The sequence below is a fragment of the Eleutherodactylus coqui genome, chromosome 4, assembly GCF_035609145.1.
Source record: "Eleutherodactylus coqui strain aEleCoq1 chromosome 4, aEleCoq1.hap1, whole genome shotgun sequence".
NCBI classification, from domain to species: Eukaryota; Metazoa; Chordata; class Amphibia; order Anura; family Eleutherodactylidae; genus Eleutherodactylus; species Eleutherodactylus coqui.
Genome location: NC_089840.1, coordinates 293,157,639 through 293,164,111, shown reverse-complemented (window position 1 = coordinate 293,164,111; position 6,473 = coordinate 293,157,639). Strand labels below are relative to the sequence as shown.

General features: G+C 47.6%; 1 protein-coding gene across 4 annotated transcripts in view; it reads left to right on the top strand.

The window, feature by feature from the left end:
- The first annotated feature begins 555 nt into the window (after positions 1–555).
- The window catches only part of LOC136626390 (alpha-2-macroglobulin-like protein 1), a 209,018-nt gene continuing 203,100 nt past the window's right edge, over positions 556–6,473 (top strand). For all 4 annotated transcript variants that reach the window (XR_010792651.1, XM_066601393.1, XM_066601391.1 and 1 more), the window contains exon 1: positions 556–780. The gene's annotated coding sequence lies outside the window, so the exon portion shown is untranslated. The remainder of the gene's footprint in view (positions 781–6,473) is intronic.

Genomic DNA, 6,473 nt, shown 5'->3' with positions numbered 1-6,473 from the left:
GTTACCGGTCAAAACGATCACCTTCTTGATCTTGTTCTGGTGAGACAACACATGAACTGCTTTTCACCACTTCGTAATTCCCCAACAGTGTTCTAGATCCTCCGAGCAAACAAAATTGATGTCAAACTCAGATATGCCATAGTAATGCATCATGTCAAAGATGTCAAAGGCCCTGAAGCCCATCTTCAGGAAAAGCTCCACTACCTTTCCCCTTGGGGGACATGCATCATTGTCTCTACAGCAAAGACTGACTATATTCCTATGCACTATATCCTGCCCGTGTGTCAGTAGGGACCATATGGTCTTCCCACTTTGCTCTCAGAAGGCACTTAAGACATGTCTTTCTATCCAATTGTAGTGACTCAGACATGTGACTACATAAAGAATGTATATAGTTTATTTAATTGGATGCATGTCACTTTAATTTATGTTTACTTTAGAATGGGTTTGGTGATTGGAGGACCAACAACTCCCCATTAGAGGAAAGTCTAGGCCCCTGTCCAATCCCAAGGCTCCATGCTCAGAGGAAGACCTAGAATCTACATATAACTCCACACAGATTCTAGAGAATCCGGTTGTTATTGAGGAAATCAGAGGAGTTGTTTACCAGTTGGACAGTGTTAGAGCGAGTAGCGGATAAACTGCACAGAGAGTTTACAGAAGAGATGAGAGAGAGTGGATACCAGCAGGAGTGAAGAGCATCTGGACTGGATCTGAAGTGGGCCCCAAGGCTTGGATACAAGCCGGTGATAGTACAAGACGAAGCTGGGACCACATAAAGTAAGTTCCTCTGACTAGGCTGTTGGCAGATATATAGAGGAGTTCCCTGGGCTTGTGCCGAGATACTCAGACTGGAGAATCTGTGGATGTTGCATGTATTATAATTTGTGGTAAAGATTGTCTGTAATATGTTACTAAAGGTGCAGTCAATTTCTAGCTTCTGTTTTCTCAAGTTCCCTGCCTCTGGCTTGTCTGTGCTGCACAGAAGACCTCAACCCCCCATCATCCACTAGTTCATCTCCCCCTTGTAGCATAGCAGATGGGAGTCAGAGTATATAGCCAGTGTGAACCTAAGCTGAGATAGGTCCACTTCTCTTTCTCCAACTGTAGTTAAGCTCTTCCCCCTCCATAGAGTTCCCAGGAGGTGCTGTTGCAAAATGCCCTCCCTAGAGGCCAAAGACAAGGAGGACCCCGACCCTTCAGGGGCGACACTACCATAACTCCTACCAGATGTTGTCGCCGCTGGAGGGGTGACTGAAACCTGTGACGCCTCCTGAGTAGCCGCAGAAACTGTAACCACTTGTGCTGTAGGTGCCCCTTTAGGAGCCCCGAGAGCAGTCTGGGTCTCCGAGCACTCTCACTATTCACACTCCAGTCCTCACCGTCCGGATCAGATCTTGGCCCATCACCAGGCTTTAACTCGGCCTTGGTATTCCTGGGGGGGGGGGAGACACTTCTGCCCAGCTTGTGCAGCTTCAACCACCCAAGTGTCTCCCCCTCCATGGTCCGCACTCTGTGTTACAGCAGAAATACTTTTTGTTTTGCTTTCTTTCTGCCCTAGCCCGTAGCCTCCACCGCACTGGGTGCCTGGGACCGAGAGACCCCTGCAGACCGACCAGTCACACAGTAGACCACAGACCCTGACCCCGCAGCCACCTCCGCACCGAGGGCCTTACTGGTACTGACAGTACCGACAACATCATGACTTTGTCACTCTGCCTTGTCTTGCGCTGGCCCCCTACTGGTTGTTCTTGTTACAACACCAACTGAAACAAGAACAGAGGACCTGGCCAGTTTAACTCCTTTATCCCCATGTTCTAAACTCACAGCAGAGTCCGAACCAAAGGGTCTCAGGGTTGGGGTGCCTCGATCTGACTTTGCAGCTAGACCAGCTCCCCCATAAAAATTTACATATTTCTCCTGCACACGAGGCTGCTGCAGTCTTCCTTCTTTGCTCCTGACCCTTGCATCCACTTCTGATATGTTCTCACCATAGGAAGGAGTGGTGATTCCAGCAGCTGTGATTGCTCCAGCACCAGAGTCCCACCTTACACTTCCCTTCCTTCAGAACAAATTCTCAAGAGGTTGATGGTAGCCCAATCTGCTCTGTCAGGAGGTTGCTGGTGCTTGTAGTGCTGCTCTCTGTCAGGGCTTGTTTAGCTGAACACGCAGGCTGCTCCCCCAGACTCTCCTGTGCATCCTCATAGGCTTCCTCATTTGAACTGCCACCCTTAGTGGACTGATCCGTCTGCTGGCAAGCACTTCGATAATGTTTAGCAGTTTTTCTTTAAGTAGACCGCTGTCCTCCCAAATCCTTCCTCTCACCTCCTTCCACACTTTCATGCCTTCTTCTATCACTTTAGATACTGCAGCTTTTTAAAAACTCTCTCTGCAAGACTATTTGCTTACAGTCTCATAGTCAGTAATGTTCTCTGCCAGCCTAGAGGCCAGCTCTACTACACACTCTCCATCTGGTCTATCACTCCACTTTTCTTGCTCTGACAGTCTCTGTGGCTTACCTTCCTTCTTGTTGGCCTGGTGTCAGTCACCATCTTGCTTGCAGCGCTGTCAGATGCAACTGCACTGACAGACTGGGCCACCTCACTGCGCTCCTGACCTGAGCCCGTGACACCGCTGCCACAACCTGGACCCGCTCTTTTCATCGGCTCAGCTGCAGCTCCTGGTTGCTGGTATTTTGCTGCTGCTGAATGCCTTGACACCATGGACGTTGGTGACACCACTGCTGCCGCTGCCATCTCTGTCCTCCCTTTTTCCTATAGAACTCCATTAGAAACAAACACCCAGAACAGTGCACTGTTCCTGGGTTCCCAGCAAGATCTTCACCTGGGACTCTAAAAAACACCCTGGATCTTGAAGAGCTCCCAGCATACAGTCTTCTCCAGAGCTGCACTCACTATTCTGCTGCTTGCTGCGCACATACATTACTTCTTCTGTGCTGATCCTGAGGCCCAATGCGGATCTGATTTGTGAAATCCATACATCACCTGCACGAAATATCTGCAAATCAAGCAAGGCATAGGGTTACATGGGCGTCCACAAGTAAAATAAAGCATATGGATTTGATTTCCGGACCCGCACACATCCTTTTCTAGAGCTGCACTCACTATTCTGCAGTCATGGTATACATACATTACTTCTGTATTACTCTCCAGCCCCTTATAATTGTTGTGTGACGCCATCACAGGTGACACATAGTAACAGTTGATCGGCGGGTTTAGTAGCAGGAACTCAAGACAAGGTTTTATGCAAGATGCACAAATCTTGCATGAATATGAACGCCGTTCTTTTGAAGGGACGTATTCACATAACCAATTCTGCAATGCTGCGAGGATAAAAGTCGCTGCATGTTCTATCTTTCAACATTCCCACAGAAAGCCTCACTTATTGTTTTTAATGGGACCTTGTGTGGCGCAGAGTGTTAAGGCGGCAGCAGCATGCAGCCCTAAGCTCTCGCTCATGACCTGAAGCTTGTAAATTCAATCCCCGCATGGTTCAGGTAGCCGGCTCAAGGTTGACTGAGAATTTCATCCTGAGGTCGGTAAAATGAGAACCCAGCTTGTTGGGGGGTGATAAATAAATTACAGAATAAGTTGGTGCTATATAAATAACAAGTCCCCCTTTAAAGACATTACATGTGATGTGCGTACAATGTGATGTTTCCTATTGAAATCCGTGGGAAACACTTGCGATCTTCTAGCACACAGGCATGAGGATCCCACTTTTTACATTTTTTAAAATCGAAAACACCTCGCATCGGTGTGAAAAATGCACGTTGCCAAGCACGATATTGAGCCGAATTTCTCAGTCCGATATTGCGCTTAGCCGTAAAGCAACTCTAAGGTATCTTTAGGCTGTCGTCACACTTCAGCGTGCGAGAAAATGAAGAATTATAAAATCCATGCTTTTCAATGGACTTCATTCCCTTTGTGATGTTTTCTGTCCTGCAAGGTTGTGAGATTTGGAAATCGCTGCCTGCCCTATCTGTAAGGAAGAGAGAGGGGGACCCCGACTGATCCCACCTCTGTCACCGATTTGTCACAGATTGACAACTTTGAGCACACTCGCCACTACCAATTGGCACGGCAGAGCCTTGATCAATCACTCTGGCAGGGGTTGTAAGCGCAAAGTCGTTAGAAGGCAGATGGCTTTGTACCCAGCTTTCCCAGGCTCCTGCACACATGCAGAGCGAAAGCTCAAGTTACCCCCTGGTCAGTCTAACATCTCCAGCATCCTACAATACCCACACGCTACCGCTGCCACCACCAGCTTGTATGTCACCAGTAAGCTGGAACCCGGACTATGAATTATGGGCACAATATTTGAAGCTATGGTTTGTTTTAAAATGGACAAGGCTTGACTAATAAATTGCAGATTTATTCTAAAAAGACTAGCACTGCTAAATATGTATATGTATACAAAAATATACAGAAAATGGAGATAATCTTTGACAGGCACACACAACAGACAGTATTTTAAAATAAAACAAGGAAAAAATAAAGAAGCATACCAGATTTGAGATATTCACTAAGGTTCTGTTTTGTGCGGAGTCACTAAAGCAAATGGAAAAGTCTTAGGCTGTAGCGTATCTCTGAAGTCTGACAACAGGAGTTCATTGAGCCCTGAGTTATAAAGATTCCCCAGAACACACCTCTCCCTGCCCCCTTTGAGGTAATTTAGAGAGGGGTGGGCAGATGGGGATGACTCTGAAAAACCATAATTCCCCACTTTGGTTATATTTCCGCAGGGGGTACCTTGATCGGGGAATATATACCGGGCATATTTCTAGTCCTGATTAATTTCTCTTTTTTAGTAAAACATGAAATGTAAATTATAACCAGGTACGCAGATGCGCCATTTGGGGTTTTTCTTGGGCCCATACCGCAACATGTGTTGATGTGTTTCTTTCAGCTGGCCCGCCTGATTCCAAAAATATAATTCATATTGGGCTAGGACCGTCACACGACTAATAACCCTTATTAAGAGATTTTCCCTTAATAAAACTTTTGGAGCCAGGATGTCTTTGGGAACCTTTCCGAGGTGTCACACCTCACCAGCAGGGGGTTAATTCAAATTGAATAACCTTATTGCGATTTCCTGAGGCCACATGGTCATCAAAGGCCTGGCAGTTGTAAGGGAGGGGGAGGCAAGGTGGCGGATATCAGCTCAGCTTTCCTAATGCCACACAGATACTACGCTGCTATCCTTCTGTGTTTTGCTGTTTTTTCTTGCCCATGCTTCCCTATGGAGCCTCTGATTTATCGAATCGCGACGTACAAACTTGTGATGTTCGTACGAGGCGTTTTTAACATTACCATCTTCTATTGTTGTCTACGTGTGAGAAAATCGCAGGCAGCAGCGATGTGATATGTCTTTCAATGAAAAAGCATTGCTGAGGCTCAAAGATCACCTGAACACAAATATAAGTCACTTAGAGTCGCTTTACGGTCTCTTTTCTCTGAATATTGTGATTTTTTTCTACAACTTCCGAACAGACATCGTCCTTATATATGAATATTGGCATATATCGCGCCAGCTTTTTTTTAGAACTTGACAGTCTTAGGGCTTATTCACACGTCCGTATATCGGCCAGGTTTTCACGCCTGGCCTATATACGGTGTCCCTTTCTGCACGGGGAGGAGGCGGGTCGGGAGCAGTGCACTGAGCTCCCGCCCTCTCTCTGCCCTTCGCCACTATTTGCAATGGGAGGTGGCAGGAGGGGTGGGACCAAGCTCTGCTCTCGTCCCACCCCTCCCATTGAAAACAGTGGCAAGGGGCGGAGAGGGGGCGGGAGCTCAGTGCATTTGCTAAGAAACTACAGATGCATTACAGTTAATGCATCTGTAGTTTCAGAGCATTTTCAGGAGGTGCATAAATGAGACATATCAGCCTGTCAGGTGATTGGGATTGAAAGGGTTAAGTCACCAGAGAGGGGATAAGAAAAGAAGACTCTTCCTTTAACGTGAAGCCTTCTGGATATTTACTTTGCACTCTAGATATCCAGCGGGTTCAGGCCTCATGTCCACGGGGAAAATCAGGCCCGCTACAGATTCTACATGCAGAATCCGGAGCGGGTCCCTCCTGCCCCGCGGACATGAGGGCTGAAAATAGGAATAAACTCACCTGCTGCGGGCCGTGCGTGTCTTCCCTTCTTTGCAGCCGGATCTTGTTTCTTTGGCCGGGCGGATGTGCTCAGCACACCGGCTGCATGCGCCGGGCACATCCGCCGGCCCGAACAAAGAAGATCCTGCCGCGAAGGAAGGAAGATCTGCATCACCTGGAGCAGGTGAGTTTAATTCAGGCGCGGGTCTCCCGCGGATCCGGACGGCTTCCATAGCCTTCAATAGAAGCCTGCGGGACCCGTTCCCGCGGGAGAGCCGCACGAAAATGGAGCATGACCATTTTTCTTCATGCTCCAGAATTTTTTAAATTCACTTTTATTGACCATCCGCACG